Source organism: Physcomitrium patens, chromosome 9, assembly GCF_059467195.1.
Source record: "Physcomitrium patens ecotype Gransden chromosome 9, ASM5946719v1, whole genome shotgun sequence".
Classification (NCBI taxonomy): Eukaryota; Viridiplantae; Streptophyta; class Bryopsida; order Funariales; family Funariaceae; genus Physcomitrium; species Physcomitrium patens.
The window spans coordinates 4,749,245-4,768,120 of NC_143418.1; positions in this window are offsets into that span (position 1 = coordinate 4,749,245).

The window sequence follows — 18,876 nt, forward strand, 5'->3', positions numbered from 1 at the left end:
GATTGCTTATATTAAGTCATTAAATCTGAAATTTAAGCATGTTGCTGGAAAAGATAATTTAGTAGTAGACATGCTATCTCGAGCAAGATATGAAAGAGAAGACGAAATAGTTGAAGACATTGATGATGTTGGATCAAAATTCTATTCAGTATCAAATCTTAACAAAGAAGACAAGTTATTTCTTGAAGAAAATTATGAAGGAGAATTATTGAATATTGGTCATTACTTGAATACCTTGACTAAAGAAGAAAATTGATCTATAGAAAAATTTAAACAAATAAGAAAAAAAGCATATGTATTTTTGCTTCAAGTAGAATTCTTATGGAAGAGACCAAAGAAAGGAATTGAAATGCCACAAAGAATGATAGGCAATAAGGAAGAGAAACAAAAATTATTAAAGGGGTTTTATGATAGTTTATGGACAGGACATAGAGGAATTTGAACTACTTTTGCTAAACTTAAGGAACGATATTGGTGGAAAAATATGTATCAAGATGTGCTCTTATTTGTAGAGTCATGTGAAATTTGTCAAACATATTATAATATACAACATCAAGATGGTCTTCATCCTACATATCCTCTAGCTATTCATTTTAAATAGGTTGTTGATTTGTTTATTATGCCAATCGGGTTATGACAAATGAGATATTTGGTCTTAGTTTGTGAAGATTTATCAAATCAAGTAAAAGGAAGAGCATTGAGAACAAAATCTACGAAAGGAATTTGTAGATTTTTGCTTGAAGATGTTATTTGCCTCTACGAATGTGTAGGAAAAATCACTGCAGATCGTGGAGAATTAAATGTATAAGAATCTTGTGAATTCTTTAAAAGATATGGAATTAAACTATCACTGACTACTGCTTATAATCTTGAAGGAAATGCAAAAAGTGAGTGTGGTCATCCACCAATTGTGAAAGCATTACTTAAAGCTTGTAATGGGAAGGTTAGAGAATGGCCACAACTTTTGTCATTTACATTATGGGCTGATCCAACAACTCACAGCTCAGCAATGGGATATATGCCTATTGAGCTTATGATAGGTCAAAAATCAACTATGCCAATTGAAGAAAAAGTACCTACTTAGAGTGTGCTACCATGGGAAGATGGATTGATAAGAGAAGAATTTTTAGCTATTAGAATTCAATAATTAGAGCAAAGATCAGAAGATGTGCAAATAGAATTAAAAAGGATAAAAAGAGCAAGGTTATAAAATAAGGCACGATTTGATAAGCAGCATCGATTGAGGCCTAAAGCAATTGAAGAAGGTGATTGGATTTTGGTCTATGATAGTAGCTTGGACAATCAACATGGTGCTTTAAGGAAGTTTTCTAAATGATGGTTTGGACCATATGTGATAACAACTATTCATGATAATGCAACTTACTCATTGCGGGAGTTAGATGGAACAAGGTTAAAAATATCGATTACAAGGAAGCATGTAAAAATATTTAAACAAAGATATACACAAATAAATATAGAAGACCTTGGTGAAGATATAGATATTCCTCAATAGGAAGATGAATTTGACATGGATAGCAAAAATGATGAAGAAGATTTGGACAAAGACTTGGAGAACGTATTATGAATCAAACAACAACTAGATTATTTGGTACATACCAGAGGATGCATAGGTTTAGAGGGAGTGGATATCGTGTTGTAACGCGACTATATGATGAAAATATAAATAAAAAAGATATTATTAATATTTAGTCATCTTGGATGTTAGAAACAATGGCCAATTCCAATGCCAATATTTAGGGTCAGTTAATGTCACCCCACCGATGTCATCTAACCAAGTACCCTCCATACCAACTGGACAACTAGGATCATTTTTCAACCCTACATGGAACAAGCCTACTAGGTATATATCGTTGGAGACACTCAATATGCATGATGGAGGTGCAAGAAGACCACTTCGTCGTTTTCGTTGCAGATAGGTTGGATGTTATATCAGTGAATATTCCAATCCCAAAGCCAATGATGATTATGCGCCAGTATGAAGGAATTGCAAGCAGTCAAGGCATACTTATCAACAATATAATGCTCCGTCCAATTTCAATAAACGAGATCAACAGATCCAAAGCCAAGAAAAAATTGAGGAGATAAATCAAGATCTACAAGATTCTTTAGTAAATCGAGTGGATTGAGTCCGAGCCGTTCTTACCAAGAGTTGACAAAAGGAGAAAGGACCAATTCAATATTCGGATGAATCTGATGTGAAGGACCAATTTGACCCAATTCCAAGGACATCCAATCCAGGTCCTAATATGGGCCTCTTATCCAGTATGAGACTTAACTTGATTAAGCAACCCAATGAGGTCCCGAATATAGAGGCTTCCGTTCTATTTCAAGTTATTTCGTTTTCTATGCCATTTTTGGAGAAATGTCCTTTATTCGATTTTCAAGCTCCTTCGAAAGGTATAGAATTGGTTCATATGATTTTGGAGGACTTTTGCAATCATTGCTGAAAGTTAGTGTTTATATTGGCGAGTTGGATTTTTTTTGCAATAAAGTAACGGCTGGTACTCTTGACTGTTTTGTAAAATTGGAGAAACTTCTATGGTTGAAATTTAGAGGTATCTAGAGGATTGAGTATGCCGAGTATATGCAAAATTTTGTGTTAATCTGACGGAATAGATAGAGGATATTTGACCATTAATGTAAAGAGGTATCGAAAGTTAGCAGATTGGAGTTGTTTAGGATTTTTGTAATATTTGGAGATCTATCGGCTAGAATAAGGTGACTTTTGGCATGATAAGTCGAAGATTTCTAGGCGGCAGTCAAGATACATCACTATGGATTAACGGCATTTTCTTGCAACTTGTAAGTTAGATTGGATTGAAACTTCTTGAGCATTTAGAAGGCTTACAAAGACACTAGTGGTAGAAATTTACAACAATCAGACGGTCAGATTGAGAATTACAGCTTGTTGAAGCTTGTTGAGTAGAATTAGGATTAAAAATAAAATAAAAATAAAAATAAAAATAATAAAATAAAAATAATAAAATAAAATAAAATAAAATAAGAACTAACAAATAACAAAAGACTTGTGCTTATAATATCTTGAAGTTATTAAAAATAGTGTCTCTAAGTACTTTGTATTAGAATTAATCTTTTACATTGAAATTCAAAATATTTTGTATTTAGATGGTTGAAATCTACTAGCTTACGTGGATACTTACAAAACATTGTTTTATCTTCCACAACTAGACATCCGGTGCGTTCTCAAGCAAGATAGCTCATAATACGATGACGGACAAAGTAATTAATATGTGAATATCAAGCTGACATTCCAATTGACTTACCTTGTGGTATGCCTTTTGATTGAGGTGCCTCCTTCCAAATAGAACTATTGTTTAGGGCCAAATTGCCAAGTCGATTAATTTATTGTCTAGTACCAAATGAATTTAAAGAACTATGAAAGATAATAGATAAAATCTTGGAGAAGGGCCTCATATAAGAAAGCACATCACTATAGAAAGCACTTGTACTCTTTGCATACAAAAATGATGGTGGACTTTAACTTTGCTTCAACTATTGAGGCATCAATAAGTAAATTGTCAAGAATGTATATCCACTTTTAAGAGTGGATGATTTTTTTGACCAACTTAAAGATGTAACCATCTTTAGGAAATTAGATCTTTTGAATGGCTATTGAAAGACACCTATTGCAAAAGAAGATATAAAAAAGATGACTTTTTGTATATATTATGGCATTTTGAATAACTTGTTTTACCTTTTGGCTTCATTAATGCTCAAATGTCCTTCATAGATGACATAAATAAATTATTTCAGGATCTTTTGGATCAGAATGTAATTGTCTTCATCAATAATATCCTAGTCTATAGTAAAATTCCTAAGGAGCATAAGCAACATCTACAAGAAGTATTGTATTGTCTATAAGATAGCCACTTCTATTACAAGCAATCAAATTGTGAACTTTGGAAGTTGGAGGTCATCTTTTTGAGGCATGTCATATCCTTCTAAGATATGCATATAGAACAAGGTAAGGTGTGTGCCTCCTTGAACATATCAAAGGTCTTATTCCACTTCAATTTTCATTCAAATGAAGCATTCTTCTCCAATAGGCTCTAATATTGCAATCGCATGATTTCAACCTTCCTATACACTTGACATTAATACTTTTGACTTTACTATTAGTATAGTCTTTCAACAAGACTTTAGTAGGGGCCTTCAACTTGTGGTGAATGAATCATACAAGCTCAGAAGGACAAAGCTCAATTACTCTGCATGTAATTGAGAGAAACTAACAATTGTACATGCTACAAAGTTATGGTGATTCTATCTGTTGAAAAAGCCAATGAGTGTTTGAACTAACCATTAGTTCTTCCTATACAATATAACAGACATATATATCTATTCTAATAGTTACTTATATGATTATATAGAAGTAATTAAATATAAATTAATTTTATTAAATCTTCTAAAATAGCTTTCTAAAAGCTTTATCGATGCAATTTTGACTTTAGATGTATTTATAGGATAGAAACTTTGTCAATAAGTTAACCACATGTTGATAGCTTATAGGAAAAAATAACTTTATGTAGTTACTTATGAAACAAGCTAACTATGTGTTACATATATAGATAACTTGCCTTGCAAGTTAAGACATGTGGCTAACAAAGTGAGCACATGTTAGACGTCCTATAGAATATTGTCATATAGCTCTTAATTAGAGAATATATATAAAGGCAAGAGTGAAGCCTTCTTCACTATTGTCAATGTCTTTCTAGTCCTTAATCTTATTTCAAGACTTTCTAATCTTCTTGTTTTTGGCAATAGCCATTCTAGTTCAATACTATATCATCTTTGAGTGACTTTTTAGTTTCTTTCAGAGATACAAGAGTGTATTGAGGATTTTTTTTCTTCAAGATTCATGTCCTTGATAGTTTGATAAGAGTGCTAATATACTATTTTTATCTTATTTTAGAAGTAAGTAGATTATCTCTTTTCTATTATTATATTTTGAAGGTTGTAGACTATCCACCTTTAAACAAAAAATCTTATTTTTTAACATTGATCTTTTTTTTAAATAAAGTGGATTATCTTTCTTTATAGAATTTTTTATTATAGTTTATAGATTATCCTCTTCTAATTTAATTTTTTGGATTTATTTGAGTTATTGTTGGAAAAACCGATTATAGATGCTACTATTAGTAGAAGTCAGAATAGATTTGTAATTATTGTGGATCTTCACGAGCTTGTCAACATTCTTAGGATAGAAATTTCATGCATCATCAACATCAACCATAGAAGCACTACTTCTATACCTATGGAAGAAATCCACAGTCTATGTCAAGAACTTATATAATTGAGAGAAAGAAGTCAATCAGCCTCATAACCATATTCAGGAGGTCTTACTTCTATAAATTCAAGAGAAGAAAGAATTAGTATGCCAAAGGAGTTTGAGGGAACAAGCTCAATATTTTGTGGATATTTACAATAAGTTAAGCTCTACTTAAGATTACACCCTTTCCAATATGCAAATGGATTTACTCAAATTAGCTTCATAGGTGCATTTCTATTTAGAAGTGCTCTTTTTTGGTTTACACCTTTGATAGAAAAGGATTCATGACTTTTTTATGATTTAAATTCATTTTTAGAAGTATTTATGGCTACATTCAGAGAAAATGATCAAGAACAAGTAACAAAGATCAAACTCTTATCTTTACAACAAGGACCATGATTAGCTATGACATATGCTGTTGAATTCCAAAATCTCACTTTCGATATGGACTAGAATGACAAAGCACTTATTAATCAATTTTGATCTAGATTGAAAGATAGCATCAAAGATTTTTTATTGATAATATCAAAAATAGAATCTTTAAAATAATTTATTACTCAAGCCATTGCATGTAACAATCGATTATTTGAAAGGCATCAAGAATAAAGACTTGGGTAGAGAGAAACAAGTCAAGTTATAGCAGTAGCTCTCAAGTTTTTTGAAACATATTCATCAAGGCCGAAACTAATGCAAATTGATACAATACGTTTTAAATCTCTCACGGAGCAATAAAAGACTCAATGTCACCGAGTAGATTTGTGTTTATATTATGGAGAAGCTAAGCACACTACTCAACATTGTCCAAGAAGCAATGCAATTACAAAATGAAGAGCACAATTACAAAAAAAGATAATGTGTTAAAAAAACAATTTTTTTCAATTACAATAGGGACTGTGCAGTTTAAATCATGTGTAACACCGAGTAAAGGTCTTATTCTCTCTTCAGACCCCTTACCTTGTTTTACAATAGATGTGTGTTTAGGACCTAAAAATTACAAAGTCTTTGCCTTCTTAGATTCAAGAGCCTCAACCTATTTCATAGACAAAGATTTTGTCAAAAATCAAAAAATATCGTTAGTTAAGAAAACTAAACTCGTACATGTAGAAATCATAGATGGTTGTTTGTTGTCTTTTGAAAATGTTATCCATGAGATTGTTCTTTAAGATGTAACAATTAAAGATCATAATAATATAGTAGTATTTAATATAATAAGATTTCTTCCTAATCTGATTATTTTAAGATTATCATGGCTAAAAAAATATAACCTTCAAATAGATTGGATTTCTTGTAACCTTAATTTTTTTGATAGTATAATCTAAGATCGGATTAATGAAATAGAAGTACAAAAGTCTAGTACATCCAAACCTTTGCTGATAGGTGCAAGAACTTTCATGCATGCTACAAAAAAAAATCATCTTTTACTATATATGCTATGCTCATTTCGAATGGTGAAAAAGTAATAAGTGGTATTTCTAGCCAATATTAAGAATTCTAAGACATTTAAAAAAAAAAAAAAATACAGTTATTCTTCTAGAGCATCAATTTTATGATTGTTCAATTGATTTGTAAGAAAGAACTCAACTACCATTTGGACCAATCTATAGCTTATCATAGAATGAGTTGGTTGTATTAAAAGAGTGTATTGATGAGAAATTGGCAAAAAACTTCATTCGCCATTCTAAATCTCCAATCGGAGCTCCTTTCTTATTTGTGAAGAAGAAAGATGGATCTTTACAAATGTATGTAGATTATTGAGGACTCAATAAGATCACCATCAAGAATAGGTATCCTTTGTATTTGATTTCAAGACTTCCTGACCAACTCAATCAAGCAAAGATCTACACCAAAATAGATCTACAAGAAGCATATAATTTAATTCATATCAAAGAAGGAGATGAATAGAAGTCTACTTTTTAAACTAGGTATGGATATTTTAAATATAATATCATGCCTTATAGACTCACAAATGCACCAGCTGCTTTTCAACATCTTATGAATGATGTTTTTTGTGAATTTCTAGATAATATTGTTGTTTACTATTTAAACAACATTCTAATCTATTCTAAGAACACAAAAGAATATAAATTTCATATTTGTCGTATGTCACAAAAACTTAGAGATGCTAATTATTATCAAATCTTCATCAAGAACTTTTCTCAAGTTACAGCTCCCTTTAGACATTTGACTTGTAAAGACAAACTTAAGTGGAATAAAGAAGTAGAAATATCATTTGATTTTTTAAAAAAAGAATTTATTTTTGCACCAATCTTGTATTGTGTCGACTTCTTCAAGGTATTTTTTATAAAAATAGATATATTAGACTTTATTATGGATGTTGTATTGTCATAAATGAGAAGACATGACAAACTCCACCTAATAGCTTTCTATTCTAGGGAATTTTTAGCAATTAAGATAAATTATGAGATTTATGACAAAGAATTTCTTAAAATTATGGATTCATTTCAAGAATAGTGTCATCATTTAGAAGGCACTTTAAATCTAGTCACCGTATATATGGATCATAAGAACCTTGAGTACTTCATGTCAGCATGTGTTTTAAATCATTATCAAGCCTATTGGAGCATGTCTTTATCCAGAATCAATTTCAAGATCATTTATCGATCCAAAAAATAAGAAGATCTATCAGACGCCCTTTTTAGACATTCTTATCTTGCACCAAAAGAAGGAGATGCATCTTTTGATCAATAAAGAATAATTTTCTTGAAGCTCAAGTATTTTCATCTTTAAGCAATAAAATCAACATTGACTATTGATTCAATCTTTGTCAAGTAAATTCAATCAAGTATGTCCTTTGATCCTCTTATTCATGATATCAAAGATACTTCTTCTAAGTCCTATGATACTTCAAAGTTTGAATTCAAGAATAATCTACTATATTTCAAATATTGCCTATATATTCTAGAAGGCAAGGTACGATTATGTATCCTTCAAGCTTATCATGATTTTCCAACAGCCTGATATTTTGGATACAATAAAACTTTGAAGTTAATATCAAGAGATTTTTAGTAGCCTCAAATGTGAAAGATAGTCAAAGACTTTATATAATCATGTAATACTTGTTCAAGATCCAAACTCCTCACCATCGACTTTATGGATTTCTTCAACTATTACCAATTCTAAAACCATAGTCTTATGTTTCTATAGATTTTATCATAGATCTTCTAGTCTCAAGTTTATATGACTCTATATTTATAATCATAGATTGCTTCACAAAAATGGTATATTTTGTATCATATACAAAATCTATTTCAGGTAAAAAAAAATAGCTAAGCTTTTCATTGACAATATCTATTGCTATCATGGATTGTCAAAGGATATTATATCAGATAGGAAGGACTTAATTTTATATCAAGATTTTAAAGAATTCTATTCAAGATTCTAAAGGTGGATATAAAGCTTTTTTTGGCTTTTCATCCTCACATTGATGGGCAAATTAAATGGGTGAATTAAGTTCTGGAGCAATATTTGAGATACACCATCAACTATCATTAAATTGATTGGATAATTTTTTTGCCATTGACAGAGTTTGCATATAATAATTTTATATATTCTTCTATTCAATAAATATCTTTCTTTATTAATTATGGTTATCATCTATAACTTAATATTTTTGACTTTTCAAAAGTTAATAATCTTGTGGCAAAAGATTTAGTAAATCATTTATCAGAGTTACATGCAACAATGAAGAGACAATTAAAAAAAGTTCAAGAACAAAAGATTAATGCAGATGTCTATTGCAAGGACCAATTACAATTCAACATAAGTGACAAGATATGACTACTTCATTGCAATATCAAGACTACTTGTCCTTGTAATAAGTTGGACTATCGTAGGCTGAGACCTTTTCCTGTTTGTGAATAAATCAAACTTGTTGTTTATCAATTACATCTATCAGAGTTTATGAAGATCCACCTTATATTTCACATATCTCTTCTTGAGCCATATAAGACAATGAATATTTTGGAAAAAAGACAAATTCCACTTCTTCCTACAAAAGTAGATAATAATCAGGAGTTTAAGGTAGAAGAAGTTTTAGAATTAAGGTGGCGTCAAAATAGGTTGAAATATCTTGTTCATTGGCTTGGATATGATATTAGTGAATACACATGGGAGTCATTAAAGAATCTTACAAATGCAACAAAGAGAATTGAAGCCTTTCATCAACAACATCCATCAAAATCAAGATGAAAAAGAGTAAATCTTTGCTATAAAAGAACAATATGAAGTCAAAAAGATGAAAAAATCAAAATGAAGATCCTCAAGAACAACATGTCGTTTCTTGAATAAATGGCAAGATAAAATGTATTTGGTATCAAAACCTGAGAAGAGATCTCTGATGTTTGGTGATTTTATTAGAGGTAGGACTCCTGAACTCCTGACGGTGTTCCAAATGTTTAATTTGAAGGAAGTTACGAAGGCTTCAACAACAATTAAATAACAAGGTGGTCTTCTTGTCCTCATATGAAACATTATCGATGGCTAAGAGGGCCTATAAACCATCTTTAAAGAGAACAATGATCAAAATATGTAACAAATATAATTTGCCACATCTTAGACTTCCTCAACATATGAAGACCATTCTTTATGGAATTCATCTCTAGAAGGGGAGATAATGTCACAATGTTGTATCACATGATTTGTTATGTAGGAATACAATGGATATCTAGCTGTAGAGAGTTAAGCTTAAAATTTTATATAAATTTTTTCTTAGCTTCCAAAACTCCTTTAATTTGTATAAATCTCAAAATATAACAAACTCCCTTCAAAATATATTTTTCCTGCAAAGGGTTGTCTCTTCTCAAACTTTAGAAATTCATAACTCTTGATCTAACCATTCATTTTGTTTCAAATTTATAGAATGGGTTGAATTCACCCTTAAGTTTTATCACAAAATAAAACCAACTACAAATTCACTTCCAATCTTTTGACATCTAAGAAACTCTAGTAGATGCTCTAAACTCTAATTTACAAGCACTTGAGCACTATTTTCTTAATATCTCAAGAATCCAATACTTAAATATCATCAAAATTATATACAAAGTTTAATAACATAAATTTACACATTTCCTGAAATTTTGAGCCAAAACTTTATCAAATTGCTCAAGATATAGCTCAAGACACAACCACTAGTAAATCAGGTCACTTACTACCTTTAAATTGCATGTGCTGACTTCAAAATCCAATAACTCCTTCACTTCAAATTGGAATCTAGCAAACAGTATGCAAAAAGTGTAGCTCCAAAAGTGTTTTCTCCAATCGCGGTCATCGATCTTCGATTGCCCTAAATATGCTTGTGTTATATCAAAAATAGTGACAATAGCTTCCAAATCAACACCTTAACTTTGAGCGCCTACATCTCCTTCATATAAACTCCAAATCATACAAGTTTTGTACCAAAACCATAGCCAAAAACATAAACTTGCTGATCCTAGCCTTCAAAGCTCAAATGGTTCCGAAAAACTAACCCTAATCTCTAATATGGCCTCAGGCAGCCTCTTCAAAGCCTATTGGTCATGATTTTTGACCAATACGAATGGAGATTTTTATCATCCATCTCCATTCATCTATATAGATGCCCTAAACTCTCTTTGCTACTAAAACCCTTCTTCAACCGTTTTTCTTATAAGATTTATATAATTTATGCTCTAAACACCAAATAAGAGAACTAAAATAAGTTTTCAAAGGTCACCAATGTCTTACAAAGGTGATTCTAAATATTTAGAAGCTACTATCAATCAAAACCAATCTTAAAAGCCATTATCAAAAGAAATTAAAGTTATACAAATTCTATAGTAATATTTTTAAAGAACCTCTTTTCAAGGTAATAATCAAATCATATTCTACAACCAACTAAAATCTATTAGCATGGCTCTCACCATGTTACTTAGTAAATTATATATTAAGTACATAATTATATTATTTTTATATAGTAGCTGAATTACAACACGACAACAAACATATACATTTACTCCAATAGTTACTTATATGATTAGATAGAAGTAGATAAATATAAATCAATTTTATAAAGTCTTCTAAAAAAGCTTCGTAGAAGCTTTATAGATGCGATTTTGACTTTAGATGTATCTGTAGGATAGAAACTTGGCCAACAAGTTAACCACGTGTTGGTAGCTTTTGGAGAAAAATAATTCCATGTAGTAGCTTGTGGAACAAGTTAACTATATGGTACATACATAAATAACTTGCCTTATAATATAGGACATATGGCTAACAAAGTCAATACATGTTGGAGGTTCTATAGAATATCGCCACGTAGCTTTTAGTTAGAGAGTATATATAGAGGCAAGAGTGAAGTCTTCTTCACTCTTGTTAATACCTTTTTAGTCCTTAGTCTTATTTCAAGACTTTCTAGTTTTCTTGTTTTTGGCAATAGCCATTCCAGTTTAATATTATATTATCTTTGAATGTCTTTCTAGTTCCTTTTAGTGACACAAGAGTGTATTGAGGATTTTCTTTCTTCAAGATTCATGTCCTTGATACACAATTTATATCTAAAAAGTATAAAATCATGACATCACAATTGAAATGAATAATTACAACTCTTTTATATTCAGTTTAAATATAAGAAAGGGCAACAACATATTATACTAAACACCTTATTACACAAACCAGACTTGAAGTCCAAATCAAAAGATAAGATAGAAGTTGCTACTATTAATAATATCATTTCAAACTTAATTAGAAGAGCAAAATAGAAGAAAGCTACACATTTGAATGCTTATTTTAAGATCATTATTGATTAGCTAAAGATAGATAATATGCAATATTAAGATTATTGTCTTAATAATGGCTTATTCAATTTTAAGTAGCAAATTTATGTACTTGACAATACTATATTTTAAATGTGCATATTTCAAGAGAGACATGACATTCTAATATCTAGATATTTAAGGCATGACAAGATTCTAGAATGGATCTCAAGGACATGATTTTGAGTAAGTTTGGATTGTGATGTTTGAGCTTTTTTGTACTCCTATAAATCATGTCAGTTTAACAAAGCATGCAACATAGCATCTTTTAGACTATTGCAGCCAATTCTACCGCCTACAACATATTAAGAGTAGATGACTATGAATCTCATTACGTATTTGCTACAAACGCCTCATGATTACATTGCAGTTACTATCTTTACAGATTGACTCTCAAAATAATTTTACTTAGATGCAATAAGCTCTAATATTGATGCTCTAATATTTGCATGAATCTTCTTCGATACTATCTTTCATCACCATAGATTATCTTATGTCATCATTTTCTATCAAGATCCATGGTTTATAGAAATTTTATAGCAAGCTTTATTCAAGCTTCTAAGCATATGGCTTGCCATTTCCATGGCCTTCCATTTTCAAATAGATGGACAAATAAAGCATGCAAATTGAACCTTGAAAGATATGCTATAGGCATTTGTGGCAGTTTATCATAATGATTGGAACAAATATCTAATACCCTTGGAATTTGCTTACTATGATAGTATTCAAGCAAGTACTAGTTATTCACCATTCTTTCTTAATACCAATCAGCATTCAATTACACTAACAACTCTCTATCATTCCATTAATATTGACAATTCAATAATGGAAGAATTTATACAATGGCTTATAATGGCCTTGTAAGAAGCATGGCAGTACTTCTTTATTGCACAAAATTGATAGAAGTAATATGCGGATAACCATCAGCAACATAAGATCTTCTAGGAGGATGATTAGATGTTACTTTCCAATATCAACTTTTTACTTATTACATTATTATAAATCCATAAGTTGGCATCTTGATGACTTGGATCTTTATGCATTTTGGTAATGATTTTTGATATTGTATACTGCTATGAGCTTCCGCCACATATTTGTATCCATTCAATCTTTTATGTTTTGCAATTCAAGGAATTTCATACTAAGCCAAGGTGCTTTTCGAACCAACACCAACTACTACAACTATAATATGGTGTAGATAAGATATTTGTATTACTGACATGTAAGGATAGATAGTTAAAACCATGGAAGTTTTTAGAATTGGGATTAGGTTAGTGGACGAGATAGGACCTACTATAGAACATTCTAGAAAGAATTTAGGATGGTTATCTATATAGGACCTACCATGAAACCTTCTAATAAATGCTTAAGGTAATTATTTAGATAGGACCGACCATAAAACCTTCTAAAAGGACTTTAAGGTACTTATCTAACTAGGATCTATCATCTAGAAATATTCTAGAAAGTCTAGGATAATAGAACAAGGTATAAATAGGATTAGCTAGGGCCTTTTGGAGCATTTGGTCATGTATGGCTTTGTAACCTTTCTCTTAGTAAAGTTTGATTTTGTATCTTCTTATTTAGTTCTATTCTATTCTAATTCTATTTGTTTAGTTTTATCTTTCATATCATATTTTATTTAATTTTGTTCAGTTTTGCTCTAATCCATTTTATCTTACCTTATGATGAGGTTTTATGTTTCTATGGATTAGAAGGGTTTTAGACTCTCAAGATAAATTGGTTTTGTTTCAATGACCACCACCACCACCATTGGTTATAATTGATGGCCAATAAAAGTATGAAGTAGATAGTATTTTGGAGCATTACTACCTTTGTTATAGCAATAGACGCCCAGAACTTCAATATAAAGTCATATAGAAAGGTTATCCTATTTACTATGCAATGTAGGAACCTGCACAAAATCTCACCTATTGTTAAGAAATAATTTGGAGATATCATTGGGAGAGAAACAAGGACATTCTACATTAGTGGAGAGGGATTAATTGTAACGGCATATAGATAAGATATTTGTATTATTGATTCATAGATATAGGTAATTGGAGCCATGTTTAGAAAGTTTTTAGAAGTTTTTAGAATTGGAGCTAGGTTGATGGTCTATGTAGAATCTACCATGGAACATTTTTAAAAGGACTTAAAGAAATTATCTAGATAGCATCTACCATTAATAATATTTTAAAAAATTCTAAGATGGTTAAACAAAGTATAAAAAAGACTAGCTAGGGCCATTTGGATATCCAATTAGATATGGCTTTGGTTCCTTTCTCTTAATAAAGATTGGTTTTATACTTTTTTATTCAATTCTGTTGTATTTTCTTTTACTCTATTCTATCTTTCATGTTCCATTCTGTTAAGTTTTGTTTAGTCTATGCTGTCTTATATTATGATAGGATTTATATTGCTATGGATTGCAAGGATCTTAGAACTTAGAGATAATCCAGTCTTATTTCAATCACTCTTATCAATTTCTTGTATTCTTGTCTAATCTTAAGAAACTTTAGTTTCTTTGTATTTGGCAATAATTTTTTTAATTTCTACTTTATATCTATCTTTGATTTGTCTATTTTTTTTCTTTGAGCATCATATGAGTATATTGCTTCTTTAGAATTTTTTTATCATTTATATTTCTAACATCCATTTTTTTCTTGAATATGCATATTTTTTCAATTTTTATTTTGTCATTTTGATTTAATATATATTTCACTTTTTTAGTTACATTCTTTGAATTCTTATCTCTAATACTATTATTGTTAAGGATGAAGAAGAAATTATTTTTAATATTTTTTCATATCAGTAAACAATTCAATTTAGCCTTTAGCTTTAATTTTAATTGGTCTAAATTTGTAACGTGTTGATAATTCAAAAAAATTGAAAGTCTTTTATAGACAAACTAATTTGGATAAGCATAGGTATATATATATATATATATATATATATACTAATAAGATTTGTATAATTATTTTTTATATTTTATTGAATATACAAGATATTAATTAATTTTTTATTAATAAAATAAAAAAAATAAAGAATTAATGTTATATCAAAATCAATGTGATAGAGTAAGCTATCATAGTAAAAATTATTCTTCTTTCTCATTATACTTCTTTTTAGCCATATAAGCTAGAATTATAAAAGCTATTTGAAAAATTAAATCAATTCTTTAAAAAAAATGTTATAAAAATATATTATTTTTTTAATAGGATCTAAAGTGGCTTAGTCTATTTATTTTAAAGATTGTAAAAAAAGTGGTCGTTGTGTCATCAACTTAGAATAAGCCACCAAAGCACTTGTACCTAAATGAATGTTGGTGGCTCTTTAACCATTGTGATATAATGTGTTGTTTTATTTGAGAATGTATTAGGTATTTGGTTGTGGAAGTTAAATTTTTATTTTGAAACTAATAAAGAACCTAAAAACCTCAATAAAATTATTAATTAATTTCAATTTAACCATAAAAAATTTAGTCAAATCTTAATTAAATTCTAAAAAATCTTTTAAAAATCATGAAAAATATTACAAAAATCATAAAAATCTTTAAAAAAATTAATAATAAATATATTCTAACCTAATCTTCAATAAATCTTAACAAATTCTAATAAAATTTCAAAGATATTTAATTAAATCTTAAATAAATCTTAATCAAATTCTATAGAAATTTTAAAATCTCAAATTTTATTAATTAGATTGTCAAAAATAATTTAAAATTTGTATAAATTTTAATCTATTAGTTAAGAAAAAATACAAAAAATTTAAAGAAAATATTTTAACAATTTGATTGTTGATTATCATCTATTTTTAATCTCAATGTCAATCTATCAACAACAATAGCTCTTTATTGCACCATTTACTTATCTTTAAAAATTTCAACTAAATTTACTATTAATTCATAAAAAAAAAAATCAATTTAATTAAAAAATTACTTTAAATTATTAAAAAATATATTAACTGTTAAAATTAAAATTTCAAGACTCTAATTTAATTGAAATTTAATGAATTTTAATTTAACCATTTAATTCATATAAAATTTATATAAGAATAAATAAATAAGATAATTTAAAACTTTAAAAATTTTCATCTATTAATTTACTACAATGCTTATAAATTTTTTCAAAACATAAACCCTTTTTATTTCACAAAATTCCAAATCATCTCCAAAAACCATGACTTTGTAAAGCTTTTACAAAGTCAATATCTATCTAAATCACTTAAAATAAATACTTAAACAAAATTCATGTAGTCTTATTTAATCTTATTTTTTAATTAACTAAAGAATCCCACAATTATTGTAGGTTTGTAATTTTGTGCCTTAGAATGTGATTTAAACCTTGCTTTAGAATCAATCCTCTCCAAGTATCAATCTCTAATTCATTTAAGTAATCCTTGCTAGAAGCCACTCTTTAACTTTGCTTAAAGATGCTTATAATATTATTTTTCTTAATCTACTTTATTTTTTCTTGTTTATGATTCTAAAAAGTAAATAGAAATCATTTTTTATAAAAAAATAATATTATTATTAAATATTTTTACTACCTCTTTAACTTTTAATTATATTTTTTTAAAGTACCTTGCTACTATGTTTTTCAATTAAATTCTTCTATAATATAATCTATATTTTTTCTTCTTTCATTCAAAAGCAATATTACAACACAACATTAAGCTATGTTATTGGGTTATGTAAAAACTAACCTAGAAATTTTTTAGGCATCTAGTTGTAGAAGGATTTGAACTTACCTTGAAATTTGATTAACAACCCAAAATAATGCATAATGTATTTAAAAATATCCTTTGGCATACTTAAATAATATTAGTAAGCTTTTAATTATCCTAAATACATCCTATCAATCTTTAAAAAATCTTAGATATATTATGTTGCACTTTAATCAATTCAAAATAAACCTTAAACAATCTTTAATATATATTTAATCAAATCCTAAAGAAATCTAATCAAACCTTGATTCAATCTTAAACAAATCCTAATCAAATTCTAAATCCTAAATTCTAATAAAATCCTAATCAAATTCAAATCAAATCTTAAATAAATCTTAATCAAACCTTAATCAAATTTTAAATCCAAAATTCCAACCAAATCATAATTAAATCTTAATAAAATCCAAATATAATTTTGATCAAATCCTAAATCTTAAATCTCAACCAACCTTTAATTAAATCCTAGAAAAAAATTAATCAAATCATAAATAATTTTAATCATACCTTCATCAAATCTTTTAATAAATTAAAACATTAGTAAATAATAATTTAATTATTGAATTTTACTAAAAAGTTTCTCATCTTTTAATTTCTTACTTTAAAATAAATACAACAAATTTGAAAAAGATTAAACTTATCAAATAGGAAATAAAGATCTTAATCCACTTGGATATTGGCTAGCCTCTTTTTTCAACCTTAAAGATGATTTCTTAGCACCAATATCTCTTCATTTCACTATTTAATTATTTTTAAATATTTTATAATTTTTAAATTTTAATTTTTCTATTAATATATCAAATTATTCTTTAATCCAACAAGTGGATTGTTGCAAATCTTAGAAATCCTCAGTGATTCTTTAACTCTAATTTCTGAAATTCCAATCTACTTGAGTTTTAATCACCTTAAAATCAATTTTTTGATTAAGCTCAAACTTACAAAGTATAGTTAATACAACTATGATCACAAATCCATATATTTACATCCATAGATCTACCACAAATCTTACAAATGCTCCAAAGTATAAATTCTTTTTTATATTCTCAAAAACTAAAGTCATTCCAAAACAACCTTGACTTTGAAAAGCTTTTACAAAGTCATTATAAATTTAAATCACTCAAAACTAACACCTAAAGAACCTCTCTCTTGTTTGCTCTTGAATTCCACTCTCAAATCAATAAAAGAGCTCTAGCTTGGCCATAAGGATGTGATTTTAATCCATGTTCATAATTAGTCTTTTTTAAGTATCAATAACTACTTTTTCTATATAATTTTTGCTAAAATATACTATTTATTTTTACCTTAAGATATCCATGATACTAAATTTGTTAATTTATCTTATTTTTTGAATCTTTATGATTGCAATACACAATGCAAATATTCAATAATTTTTTAGATTTAAAATGACCAATACAATCTCTATTGATTATGAAAATTAAATATCAAATCATATATGGTCACTCATTCTAAATCATAAGTAGAATACTAGATCTAAAATATGGAATAAAATTAGAAAAAATACAGATATATATGAATAAATTCTTTTGCTTCAATCCTCTTATTTCTTTTTATAATATATAGAATTCTTTCATATAATAGAATCCTTACTTTATATTTATTAATATTCATTTATAATCCCATCAAGCTAAAATTTTTATTTCAAATAATCTTTAATATGTCAAAAATCTCTTTGAAGGGCCATTGATTTATTTCACTATAGAAAAAGTAATATCTATAAATTATATTTTTTCTATTTTGTATCACTATTTAGAACTTCTTTCATATTTATTTTTGAATCATTCAAAAACAAATATTACATTATAATAATATCCTTCTAAAAATAAATAATTGAATTGATTTATAAAAATTATAGTTACATCATCTCCTTGTAGTAGTATTTTAACTCTCTTTAGAATATATTGGTGTTGAAGAAAACAAATGGTTTAGTTTATCTTGTTCTATTTAAAAAAAAAAAAAAAAAAAAAAAAATGATTAGGCGTTTAATTTAAAATTCTTTATTTTAATAATAAAATTTTGTGTGAACAAGACTTAAAAGAC